Source organism: Orycteropus afer, unplaced genomic scaffold (genome assembly GCF_000298275.1).
Source record: "Orycteropus afer afer isolate SDZICR_OR568_19922 unplaced genomic scaffold, OryAfe1.0 scaffold00158, whole genome shotgun sequence".
NCBI lineage: Eukaryota > Metazoa > Chordata > Mammalia > Tubulidentata > Orycteropodidae > Orycteropus > Orycteropus afer.
This window is the reverse complement of record NW_006921745.1, coordinates 6,594,306-6,608,977: the sequence shown is the minus strand read 5'-3', so window position 1 is coordinate 6,608,977 and position 14,672 is coordinate 6,594,306.

Sequence of the window (14,672 nt, the reverse complement as noted above, 5' to 3'; positions counted from 1 at the left end):
ACATACCTTATTTTCATGGTCCCACCCAGTAATCCAGTGGGAGTTACAAAGCCTATGGGTAGAAAAGCCATACCAAGTAATCCACTGTACCAATTCACTTTGCTGAAAAATATTTTTCAAATAGTCAAAAGAATGATAATTTCTTACTTCTCAGCTAACTATTTATTATGTTTTTACAACTTGAAGAGAAAAGCCACTTTAAAATATAAATACTGGTAAAGTACTGGAAAATCCATTATTTGAATTTTTAAAATTATTTCTGTACATTGTGCAGAAGATTAATTTTTATTACATGAGTACTTATCAAACCCAGAGTATGTTCAATTTGATTTACTCTTTGGTGAGGATAACACAAGGATGGGAAAGAGCCAATTTATAATCTCATCACAGAAATAGACCAGCAAAGGTGGAATTTGTACTCTGTGCAATGATTTACTGAAGCTGACAATAAAGAGGTGTGACTCAAAGTTGACTGAGCTCTGAGCCTAGGTTGAAGGATGGGAGAAAGTTAGTATCTGAAGATATATGAAATTGATCAGAGTGAGTGAAACTGAAGGAAGTCATTTTAGATCTGAGGTCTGAAGGATAAGTGAAGAACCCATTGCTTCCAGGATTGAGAAAGATATTTGAAAATTAGAGATGTGTGTATTTGGGAATTAGCTATATAGAATTAGCACTGAAGATATGAGAGTGGATGAGAGAACCAAAGAAAAGGACAACACAAGAAGAAAAAATAACTCATGGGTTCTCAAGCTCTTCAAGGATAATGCAAAAGTAACTATGTCCATGAGTTCTTTTCATTAGTTCCTGAAGAGGAGATTGAGAAAAGGAAAACAAAATTTGAAACTTCTAACAATCTTTGTTAATATTATTTTATATTCTTTCTCACTAAGCCAGTTTTAGAAAGTGGACCATTTTCATTTTATTAACATTCCCTGAAAACATAATTCCAGAAGAAATTATTGATGGATTCCTATAAGCCCAGGAACAGAAAAACTGCTACTTATGACTCAAAATTCATAAGTAATAAGTGAAAAATAAATATTTGACTTTATTTAAAAGAGGAAATGTAAATATAGCAAATATTTGGATGACATTGTGGATTGAATTATGCTCCCCAAAAAGATATGTTGAAGTATCAACTCCCTGATACCTCAGAATGTGACCATTTCTGAAAATAAGATCTTTGAAGATATAATTAGTCAGACAAGGTTACACTGAATTAGGTGGGCCCAATGACTGGTATCCTCATAAGAAGAGATAAACAGACAAAGACACACAGAGAAGAGAATGCCTATGAAGACAGAGAGAAATTGAAATGATGCATCTACCAGTCAAGGAACATCAAGAACTGCAGGCAACCACAGAAACCAAGACAGAAGCATGAAACAGATCCTTCTCAGATCCTTAAGAAGGAAACAACCCCAGCAACATTTTGATTTTGGACTTCTAGCCTCCAGAAATGTGAGATACTATATTTCTGTTATTTTAAGCCACTCAGTTTGTTGTATTTTGTTATGGTAATCCTAGGAGAAACAAATACAGATGGAGAAAAAAAATAAAAGAAAGGAATTTTAAAAAAAAATTAAAAAGAGTGAAGCAAGTGACAAATTACAGAAAAATATTTGCACCTCTTATCATAGCCAAAGGGTTCCTAGTATCTTTACTACATATAACCCTTCTAAAAATAGAGATGAAGGGAAAATATTTAACAGACAGGTATTAAAAAATAAAAATTGTCTGTAAATTTGTGAAGATGATTCACCTTGCTCATAATGAGAGAAATGCAAACTTAAATCACACTGAGAAAGTGATCTCTGCTTCCACCTAACATGTAACTAGCATGTTACAGACTAGCTCTCCTAGCTGAGAATAGTTAGAATAGTTGGGCAGATTACTTAAAAAATGATTTTAAAGCATCAGAGAGCCATGAATGCAACATAAGGAAGTGAAAAATGGTGAGTCTTATATTTCATACATTACAAGAACTTGAGCAGAGCATCCATATGCCTTATGAAGCTAGGGGTAGAGGTTGGAGAAAGTGTTGGGTTAAGAATATACTAAGGAAGAAATATTCTAATAAGTACCTTAGATTTCCTGTGGGATCTCCTGGGGGTAAGGATGAACATGAACTTGAAATAGACCAACTCTTAAGAAAAAAAGAAATGGAAGTCAAACTTTATTCCACTCAATTTCTGAGTTACAGTGCTCTGTCCTACTTTAACTGACTCTGGGAAGCAAAAATTCCTCTCGAGAAGAAGACCAAAACATCTAGAGGCTCCAAATATTTCTTCAATTTTTCAAATACAGTGTTCAGCATTTAATTAGAAATTACCTGGTATTACAGAAGAACAAGACCAAATCATCGAAAACCAAGAATGTAAACAGGCAACATATAAAGACCCATCAGAGATCCAGACATTGAAGACACACAATTAAAAATGATGGTTGAGGGCTCTGGCAAGATGGTGGAATAGGCAGACAAGCTACACAGACCCTGTACAACAAAGCAATGAGAAACTAATTGAAACCAATACAGAAAACAATTTTGGAACCCTGAGCTTTAAAGGGAAGGAGAAAGAAATGGATTAAATACCAACTAGTAGAAGAAACTGAATGAAACAGTGAGTAAGGATAGACATGCAGCTGTGCACTGCTGTCCTGAGGGCACAGCCATTTTGAATAATTTCTGATAGCAACTTAAGAATCAGCTCTGCTCACCAAGCCTGTGTGGGCAAGGACTGCATTGATTCCTGATAACCAAAAGGTAGAACAGTGAAGAAGGGGACAGGTGGACCTGTGGACTGCTGGAGGCTCTCCTGAGGACACAGCCTTTTCAGATGTTTCCAAGTATCCAGCACAGCTGTTTCGAGTGTGTGTGGATGGCATTCTTTCTTAAACTACAACATGGGAATGCACTCCACCTGCCAAGGACAGCATGGATAATCACACTGGAGACTGACAACTGGAGAGGTGTGATATTCCCCTTGTTATTCTTATGTCCCATGCTCTCTTGATGAACAGAGGCATCCCCCTCCACATCTCCACTCACCTTCTTGACCTGCAGGCGCTCTATCCCCAGAGCCTGGGTGCCATGTCCCACCCCTCACAGTTTTGTTTTTAAATTATTCTTTTTATCTTTCTCCTCTCCTCCTTTTTTTTTCTCTTCCTTTTTCCTGGTTCCCTTCTTTTATCTTTCTTTTGGTTTTTCCCACCCCTTGTTTTTCCTTTTGCACTTTTCCCTAATCTTTTATGCTTGCTCTTCTTTCTCATACCAGTCTCCCCAGATATTGTGCCTTTTTCTCTCTCTCTCTCTCTCTTTTCTCATTACCTTTCTTTTATCATTTTAAAATATATTTTGAAAACTTTTTTTCTTATATATTGCATTTCTCTTTTTTTCTTTTGTGATTGTGCCCATTTGTTTACACGGTTTTTTTTTTTTTTTTTTTTTGGTGGTTTAAAAAATTTTTTTTGTCTGACTAAGTGGGAGACAGCAACCATTCTCAGACAATCTAACTATACCTGAATCTCTTGCAGCCCCATATAATGAGTTAAAGCTACCACTTGCTATTGCACCAACTGACCAATGATAGATAGCAGCCAAGACCAGCTCAACTTACCCTCAAATGCTGTTTATGAATAGCTAACAGACATCTGTACATTTGCTCTTATTCTTTTTCATACCCACCAGGAGACAGGTGGTGAGTGCCTAAGTGTTAACAACTAGCGAATAGAGGAGCGTAGTACCCTGCTCACACAGATATATCAAAACAAAAAAAAAAAAAAAGGAAAAAATCCTTCATGAATCACACCAACACACAACCATAAATTAAACATAAATACAACAACATCACAATGTCCCAGAGACAATAGACCATTATAGTCCATACAAAAAGCAAAATATAGTAGTAGAAACAGGGGACCAGGATACAAACCCAGAAAACATCCCTGAGGAAAAGGCAGAATTGGAACTCTGTGATAAAGAATTCAAAAGAATTATATTTAGGTACCTTCAACAGATTGAGAGGCAGATCAAGGAAAACACTGACAAAATCAAGGAAAATACAGACAAAACTCTACAACAATGTAGGAAAACAATACAAGAACCAACTGACAAAACAAACAAAAAATTAGAAATGATATAAAAACAACAACAAAACAAATCCAGAAGATTAATACTAAGATTTCAGAAATAGATAACCATTGAATGGACAAAGGAGTAGAATCAAATCAGTGGAAGACAGATTAATGAGATTGAGGAAAAATACCTCAAAACTACTTTGTCAAGGGATCAATAAGACAATAGATCAAAATATAATGAAGAAAGCCTAAGATTCATATGGGATACCATCAAGAAGAATAAACCCAAAATACCAAACACACTTCCATTGAATTGGACCCAACTCATAGCGACTCCTCCTTGGGTTTCTGAGGTGATATCATTACAGAAGTAGATTGTCCAGCCTTCTTTCTGAGGAGTGGCTGGTGGGTTTGAACTGCCAGTCTTCTGGTTAGCAGTCAAATACCTTAGGCACTATGCCACCAGAGCTCTCATCAAGAGGAAGAACCTACATGTAATTATAATTCCAGAACAAGAAAAGACAGATAAAACCACAGAGAAAATTGTCATAGATTTATTGGAAGAGAATTTCCCTAATACGATGAAAGACAAGAATATATACATTCAAGAAGTTCAATGAACCCCAAACAGGATAGATCCCAAAAGAAAATCAATGAGACATATGATAATCAAACTCATTAAAACCAAAGACAAAGAAAGAATCCTGAAAGCAGCACAGGAAAAAATGAAAAGTTACATACAAAGGGAAACCAATAAGACTAAGCTCTGATTTCTTAGCAGAAAACATGCAGGTGAGAAGGCAATAGAATAATGTATATAAAACCTTGAAAAAAAAAATCTTCAACAAAGGATTATATACTCAGCAAAATTTTCCCTCAAATATGAGGGTAAAATTAGGAGATTTCCAGATAGGCAGAAATTAAAACCAGACTAATCGTACAAGAGATGCTAAAGGGAGTCCTTCAGACAAAGAATCAACAACAGCAAACAAGAATAAATGATTAACATACATGATGACATAACCCAGAGACCAACCCAATTATAGAAGTATCCCACATGAAATAAGCTTACAAGACTGTAAAAAGGGATCAGAAACATCAATTGGTAAATAAGGACAACCACAAACTAAACAGAGAGAAAATTGTCAAAGTGTAATAAATTATAAGTGTAAATAAATAATTAACAAATAGTGTAGTTACAGAAGTTCTAAATGATGGAAGTCAAGACAATTACAAGATAGAACAGACTTTTAAATTTGGAAAGAAAATGAAATTATAGGGTAACCTCAAAGAAAAACAATAAACCTTCACATCAAAATAAAAAAGAGGAGAAGCACAAATACTTAGCAAATACTAAAATAATAGCAATGACAGAGATGATGACATGATCCATAAACACAATGAGCTCAGCACAGAAAATTATATGGAACAAAGAAATCAGCAACACCACAAAACAACATATAACAAAATGACATCAATAAATTCTTACTTGTCGATAATTACATTGAATGTAAAAGGATTTAATGCACTACTCCAGAAATGACATACATACAATGGAATACTATGCAACCCTAAAGAACAATGTAGAATCTGCAAAATACCACATAACATGGAGGAACTTGAAGGACATTATGCTGAGTGAAATAAGTCAATCACAGCATGACAAATACTGTATTAGTCTATTATTGTAAAAAAGTCAAGGAAAGATTTATACATAGAAGGAAAATTTCTTTGTTGGTTACCAGGGATGTGAGGGGAGAGGAAGCTAAATTCCTAGATAGGTTGGAAAAAAAGAAAAAAAAAAAATATAAAGAGATAGAGACAGAGAGAGAGAGAAAGAGAAACCAAAAATTATTAGTGGTACCAGAGGTAGGAGGGAGGGGGGAAAAGGGAAACTTTTGTTTGTGGAGCATTGGGTTTATTTTAATGGTGGTGGTGGAACATTTTGGAAAAGGGTAGCAATAATGGTGTCACAACATGAAGAATGTCATCAATGTCCCTGAGCTGTGAATGGGGAAGTTGTTATGCTGGCAAATGTCTTGTTGTTTGTTTTCACCACAATAAAAGTAAATATATATAAATAAATAAAAATAATGATTGATATGTTTAAGAAATGGGACACTGAGAGTTTTCCTTTTAAAAGTTATCAGAGGATTGGATACAAAAATGTGTGAAAAAATTTTCTAGATGAAAATTCTGTTGTTGTTGTTGTTGTTATGTGCCGTCGAGTCGGCGAAAATTCTAGAACTGAAAAAATTAACTGAAGAACAATTCCACCCACCTCATTATTTTACAATGGATTGTGTGAGAAGTTTCATGCTGTGTCTCCCACTATATTGATATCAATCAGCATTAACTGCAATGTTAGGTGTGAGATCCAAGAGAGAAAGAGATTCAAGATAGATAGAAGGAAACAGGAATCAAAGGCCTATATAGTGCTACATAGCTACATACCTGAAACAGAGGAAGGCATAGACTGTTAAATCTTCTTTGGTAGACATTCTTTATTTAATATCATGAGTATGGTACATGCATGAGTATGTATATATGTGTGCATGTGTATCTGTGTATGTGAAAGATGGCATGCTTATATGAATATGTATGCACATATGTGTGCATGTATAAGTATGTGTGTGTGTATCTGTGCGTGCATTTTGGAAAGAAGGGAAAGAATGACAGACATTTGTTACTCTGACATGTGTGAAAAAGGTATTATTCCTAATCCCTTCTCCCCTGCTGGGCAATGCAAACTGACTGCCCTAAAGAAATGAATCCATTTCACACAAGCAACAGAATCTGATCAAAACAAAAATTGCTTCAACAGCTTATTTATTTCAGCTTGCCTGTCCCTCTCCCCGTTTTGATTGCTACTGCTTGGAACACAAACAAGAGGTATATTTCAGGGCATCTAGCAGGAGATGAAAGATGCTAAAATAGAAAGAGTTTAGGACATTCAGTACCATTTACATTTTTGGTTACCAACTGCAACTGACCTCAAAACCTTGATTATGGTAACCTTTTGTAGGTCAGAGGTGTTACATAAAAAGTAATATACGAGGCAAGTCCAACACAGAGCACAAGATACTGAGTTGCATCCAGACTGCAGTTAACTAGAGTTTTAAATACATAAATATGGATAAATGTTGGCAAATCTGCTAAGCTTTTCTCTCTTGAGATTTGCATTGACAGTAAATACCACGTGACAAATGGAGTTATAAACAATTATTTCTCAGAACATGTAGCTGCATGGAAACCATGACAGTCAAAGAGAGTATAACTTGTCTGCATTAAATTTTTGTATTGAATTAAACAAATGTTAAATCAAACATTCTTGAACCACCTTGACAACTGTTTCAACTTTATTATTAATGTAGTATATCATATAATTGTTGAAAAATGCTCACTTCTTTCCTGCCACCCCCATGGGAGTATATGTCACTGTCCTTTAACTTTGCACTTGGCCATAAAAGTTGATTTGGTCAATGGAATATTAGCAGAAGTTAGTCAAGTAGAGGCTTGAAATGCACACAAGCAGCTGGAACTTCTCTTGTGCTCCTGACTTTCACTAAAAGAACATGTTTTAGGGGGTCACTGATTCAAGTCAGGTGATACCTTGATCCAACCTACAGCCTGAAGTGCTTCTTGGCTCAGACTAGTTGTAGCTGATCCCCATATCCATAAATCTAACTATGATTGTTGTCTTAAGTCCAGAGATTGAAGATGGTTTGTTACATATTATTATTGTTGTAATAAGTAATTAACATGCTCAATATTATTTTTTAAACTGCCTGAGGCTTAATGTTGCTTTCTAATTTTGTCCCATAACAAAGTATAGCTGATCTTTATTGAGTTCTAATATTTTTAGTTGCATTTCTTTATTTGTTGTTGTTGTTATGTGCCGTCAAGTCGGTCACAACTCATAGCGACCCCTCCTTGGGTTTCCGAGGCAGTATCACTACAGAAGTAGGATTGCCCAACCTTTCTTCAGAGGAGTGGCTGGTGGGTTTGAACTGCCAGCCTTCTGGTTAGCAGTCAAGTGCCTTAGGCACTATGCTACCAGAACTCCCTCTTTATTTATTTATTTTTTTTAGTGCATGTTAAAAAGTATTCTAACTTGTATTTATTATTGAAATTGCTAGGCAAAAAATAAAAATTCTATTAGAGTGAATTTTGCATGAGATTTCATTTTTACAGTTTTATATTGTAGTAAAATATATATAACAAAATATCTGCCACTTCAATCTTTTTCAGATGTATGACTCACTCACTCACTCACTCTCACTGCCATCGAGCTGGATCTGACTCATAGCGACCCTTCCTTGTGTTCTGAGGCAGTATCACTACACAAGTAGATGCCCAATCTTTCTTCCAAGAAGTGGCTAGTGGGTTTGAACTACCAGCCTTCTGGTTCACAATCAAATGCCTTAGGCACTATGCCACCAGTGTCAGTTACATTTGCCATGTTGTGCAACCCTCATCACTTTCTGTTTCCAAATTTTAACCCTCATAACTTTCTGTTTCCAAATTTTTCCATCACTTTTAACAAGAACTCTGTACCTCTTAAGCAATAATACCTCTTTTCCCACCCCACCTGACTCTGGTAATCACTAATGAACTTTGGGTTCTATGTGTTTGCCTCTTTTATATATTTCATATAAATAGGATCACATATAATTTGTCCTTTTTTGTCTAACATTTCACTCAGCATAATGTTTTTGAACTTCATTCGTGTTGTAGCATGTATCAGAACTTCATTTCTCTTTATGATTGAGTAATATTCCATTGTATATATATACAGGGAATATACAAACAATATTATTTTCCATTCATCTGTTTATGGACACTCAGACTGTTTTCTACTACTGGACTATCTTGATAGTGCTCCAATGAACATTGACGTACAACTCTCTGTTTGCATCCTGCTTTCAATTATTTTGGATATGTATCTAGGAGTGGAATTGCTGGGTTATATGGCAAGTCTATGTTTAAAATTATTTTAATTTTAATTTTAGTGAAAATATACACACCCAATGCAAAATGAGTATGGAACTTTGTTTTCTGACATCCTCTAACTTCATGATGGGGAGAGAGAATCGCCATCAGCATCAACAGCCCAAAGCTGATTCCTATGAGGCAGAGGTCAGACATGCCTCCACTGTCCCAAACTTTTTATCAATTCTGATGCCAATCATCTTTTCCAACAACACTATTTATTTATCTATTGGGTTTGAGAGTTCATAGCAATGGCCACACAAAACTCAAGATAGTACTCAAATTTATGGTGTTTATTAGGGAAGTAATAGGCTACAGTTCAGGAACAAGAATGTTCATGATAAAGTTCTTTACATGGAACAAAATTCAAAAAACACAATAATGACCAGAATTATTGGTTGGATGGAGTCTGGTGAGACCCCCAAGACTATGGCCCTGGGATACACTTCAGCCCTGAGATAAAACTCACTCCCAAGGGCTATTTCTCAGCCCAAAAGTAATAAGAATTACATGCAGAACACCCAATCCAGGGAGATGCACCCACCTACTCTATGGAGTTACATCCCTTGGAGCATTCAGCCATGGGACACCAGAGTGGCAACACAGAAGAAAAGCTGGACACACAGGAGTATATAACTAAGAAAGAGGAAGATTCCTGTTAAATTGCACAGATTCCAATCAATGTCACTAATCAAAATGTGCATGAATTGCTGAGAGGAAAACCAATTTTCTCTGTTAACTTTCACTAAATAATAACATTTAAAAAAAAAAAAAAGGAGAAAAAAAGAAGGAAGAAGAAATACACAGTCATTGTAGCTAAAAGACATTCAATTCAACATTTCAGGAGGTAGCATGTGGTCAAGAAGTGATAATACTGAAGGAAGAAGTCCACACTGCACTGAAGGCATTGGTGAAATAGAAGCCTCAAGGAATTGATAGGCTAACAATTGAGATGTTTCAACTAATGAGTGGACAATTGAAAATATTCAATCAACTATGCCAAGAAATTTGGAAGACAGCTATTTGGCTACCTGACTGGCAGAGGTTCATATTTGTGCTCAATCCAAAGAAGGATGATCCAATGGAATGTGGAAAACATTGAACCAATATCATTATCTCACACAAGTAAAATTTTTCTGAAGATAATCCAAAAACAGTTGCAGCAATACATTGACAGGGAATTGTCAGATATTCAAGCTGAATTCAGAAAAGTACATGGAATAAGAGATATCATTGCTGATGTCAGATAAATCTTGGGTGAAAGTAGAGAATACTAGAAAGTTATTTTCATGTGTTTTGTTGACTAGGCAAAGACATTGGACTGTGTGGATCATAACATATTATGAATAATATTACAAAGAACTGGAATTCCAGAACATTTAATTATACTAATATGGAACCTGTACATAGACCAAGAGGCAAAATAAGGGTAGGCTGTGTGGCTTAAAAAGAGGAAAGATGTGTCAGGGTTGTGTTTTCACTGTACTTGTTCAATCTATTCGCAGAACAAATGATCTGAAAAGCTGGGCTAAATGAAGAACAAAACATCATCAGGATTGAAGGAGGACACATTAACATCCTGTGATATGCCAATGGCACAACCTTGCTTCCTGAAAGTGAAGACAAACAAACAAAACACTGATTCCAACTTATTGTTGTTGTTGTTATGTGCCATCGAGTTGGACCCAACTCATAGTGACCCCTCCTTGGGTTTCCAAGGCAGTATCACTATGGAAGTAGATTGCCCCATCTTCCTTCCAAGGAGTGCCTGGTGGGTTTGAACCACCAGCCTTCTGGTTAGCAGTCAAGTGCCTTGGGCACTATGCTACCAGAGCTCCTAATTCCAACTCATAGTGAACCCCATTAGGTTTCCCAGGTGGTAAATCTTTATGGAAGTAGATTGCCCAATCTTGCTTCCATGGAATGGCTGGTGGGTTTGAACCACCAACCTTCTGGTTAGCAGTCAAATGCCTTAGGCACTGGAAGAGGACTTGAAACATTTACTAACAAAGATCAAAGACTACAGCTTTCAGTATGGATTATATCAACATAAAGAAAACAAAAAATGAGGAAAATAGTATCTCTTTAATAGTCCCCACGTTAATTCCCTCTAGCATCTTAGTGCCTGAAAAACTAGGTGGAGCAGCTTGAAATTCTAGTGCTCTGAAGAGCTCATTAAGTCAGAGTATGCCAAACTCAAGGGAGTAGTATTAGGGAGGAGAAAAGGGCAGGGGAAAAACAACAAAAACGGAAACTTGCCCTGTGGAGCGCTGACCAGCATGTGAGAAAGGCCATCAGAGACCTCCTTGGGGGAGCGCCGACCAGCAGGTGAGAAAGTTCATTGAAGACCTCCCTGATGTAGTGGAGAGAAAGCACCACCCCAGAGAATATGCAGCCACTCCATGGATCTACCTTCAGCACCTGCTTTTATCACTAAACTTGGGACACTGGGTGTGTGCAGACGTTTCTCTGGCTCCAGCACTGCTGAAGCCCAAGCAGAGAGAACATTAATGCCACAAGTGGGAAGGCCCCGGGGGGAACTCCCACAGTGGATTGCGGAATGGGAATAGTTACCTTAGGTCAGCTTTTTGGCACAGAGGGGCATCGAGAGCAGGGTTTTTGCATGTGTCTGAATCTGTTGGAAAGTGACAGCTCCCTAACAGTTGGAGTCTTTGCTGAACTTGAGCTGTGGGCCTGTGAATAACAGTACAACATCATCATTAGCAACCTGCTCAAAGCCCTAGAAACCACTCCTGGCACCTTGGAGCTTTTCCTTGTTCTCTCTTCTCCTCCCACTTTCTCTGCCTCAACCCTCCCTCATTCAATAGAAAAACCACATTCAGACACCATAATACCTACCAGCTCGAATCCTAAACTCTCTTTACGACAAACAGAGACCTACAACAACATTCCACACAGCAATTCCATCATCACAAAGAAAACTGAAGAGCAACCCAACACACCTGAATTAACAACCAAAAATATAAAATACACCAGCTCCACCTTTTCAAAAAATTAAATCATAAAACCAAGACAAAACAAATCAATACATAACCAATAGTTAAAGACAACTTCCAAATGTCTAGGAAACAACAGACAACCTCAAATCAAACAAACAAACAAACAAACAAAACAGGACAAGACATTAGAAGTAAAATCTGAAACAAAGATCTCATTAAACATGGAGGAAGAGGAGGCAATAGAATTATCTGAGAAGGAATTTAGAAGATATTTTTATAGAGCTCTATAAAAACCCAAGGAAACCCCAAACAGAAGCAAGGAGAACACAGAAAGATCCCTGGGAGAACTCAGGAAAATCATTCAAGAACAAAATAACAAGATAAAAGCACAATGAGAACTCATACAGAAACAACAGTTAGAAATCCAGAAGATGAATACCAAAATTTCAGAATTACACAACACAGTGGAAGCACAAAAGAGTAGGATAGAACTGGCTGAAGAATGCACTTCCCAACTAGAAGACAAATCTCAGGACACCAGCTTGTATGAAGAAAAATCAGAACAAAGATTTAAGAGAAATGGAGAGAACCAAAGAGTTACATAGGATGACATGAAAAGAAACAACATATGCTTCATTGGAATTCCAGAACAAGAAGAGGTGAAACACTGAGAAAATTGTGGAAGACCTATGAACAGAAAACTTCCCTGATAACATGAAAGAAGAAAAGATATTTGTCCAAGAAGCTCACAGAATCCCATACAGGATAGATCCCAAGAGAAAAACATCGAGGCGTATTAAAATCAAACTCTCCAAAACCAAAAAAAGAAAGAATTTTTCAAACTGCCTGGGATGAAATAAATATTACTTATAATAATCAAACAGTTTGTCTAAGCTCCAATTATTCAGCAGAAACATTACAGGCAAGAAGGCAATGAGACAGCATATATAAAACACTGAAGGAAAAGAACTTCCAAGCAAGCATCTTATATACAGCCAAATTATCCATCAAATATGGGGCAAAATCAAGGCATTCTTAGAGAAACAGAAATTAAGGGATTCTGTGAAAACCAGACCAACTCTACAAGAAATGCTTAAGGAAGTCCTTCCAGTAGAGAACTCACAACAGAGAACAACAAAATCAGGACACATGACATCAATACTAAAACCAAATCAGAAATATACACTCCAAATAAGACCATAAAACATTGTACACTAGCAATTAAAGAAGCCAATCTGCACATGAAAACAGTAACTAACCAATAGAAGGGATAAAACTTCTAGGTACGAACTTCCAACTGGAGAGAAAACAGGACAACGTCCTCATAGAACAGACTGTTCTAAAAATGTAGAGACAAGAATTCACTCCAAGGTAACCACAGAGAAAATTAACAATCCCACTAAACAAATCCAGAAGGAAGGAAGACATATGGATTTAATGAGCACAAAACCAACAATAAGAAGAAAGGAGAGGAACTACTTGACAACAAATTGAACTCAGCACAGAAAAATATATGGACCAAGGAAACACCAACAACGTGACAAAAAAATAAATAAATAAATAAATAGAATGACAGCAATCAAGGCATAACTATCACTAATTACACTAAATGTGAATGAATTAAATACACCAATCAAGAAAAAGAGAGTGGCAGACCAGATAAGAAAAGAAGACCCATCAATATCCTGCCTATAAGAGACCCACTTTAGACACAAAGATAAAAACAGATTAAGAGTTAAGGCATGGAGGGGAGGTTCCAGCAAGATGGCAGACTAGGCAGAAAGACTGCACAGACCCTCTTCAACAAAGAAAAGGGAAACCAATTAACACAAACACAGAAGATAATCTTGGACCCCTGAGCCTTGAAGAGGAGGATATAGAAGTGGAATAAACCCAAAATAGCAGAAGAATTTGCATGAAAATACCAAAAAAGGAGACATACGGAGCTGTGGTCTGATAGCGATCCTGAGCGATCCTGATGGCACACAGACAGCTTGTAGATTCCCAAGTGGTGGTAGGACCTAAGAATTAACCTTAAAATCAGCCCTACTAGCCAAGAACTGCACAGAGGACTGCTCTGGTGGCTGGGGAATAAACAGAGAACGTGAAGAGAAAGGCGGTCTGAGCTGTGGACTTTTGCCAGTCTGGAGATGCCACCATTTTGAGGGTTTAAAAGCAGCTTGACTATTTTGGATATTTAAAGAGATAGTGTGCTCACAGATTCCTGGGGCATAAGAACACGTTCTGCTTTCCAGCAACCCCATGGTCACTCCGGACCTGCAAGACTGAAAAGGCACCACATTCTTCTTGTTACTCTTATACCCCACACCCACTTGGTGAATGGAGGTGCGGCCATCCCCTGCTCCCACCTACCTTCTGGGCCTACAGAAACTCCATCACAGTCTGTGTGCTCAGACAGAACCTGGGTGCCCTGCCTTGTCCTCAACCGATTTTTTTTTCTCTTTTTGTTATTTTTTTCTTTTTCACTTTGTTTTTTTGGGTGATTAGTTTCCTTGTATTTGTCTGTTTAAAAACAACTATTATTATTAATTCTTTTGTCCTCTTTACTATTAACTTATTACTATTTACTTAATCTTCCCCTCCCAGGTCTTAGTTTTCAGCATTTTTTCTTTTCCCTGT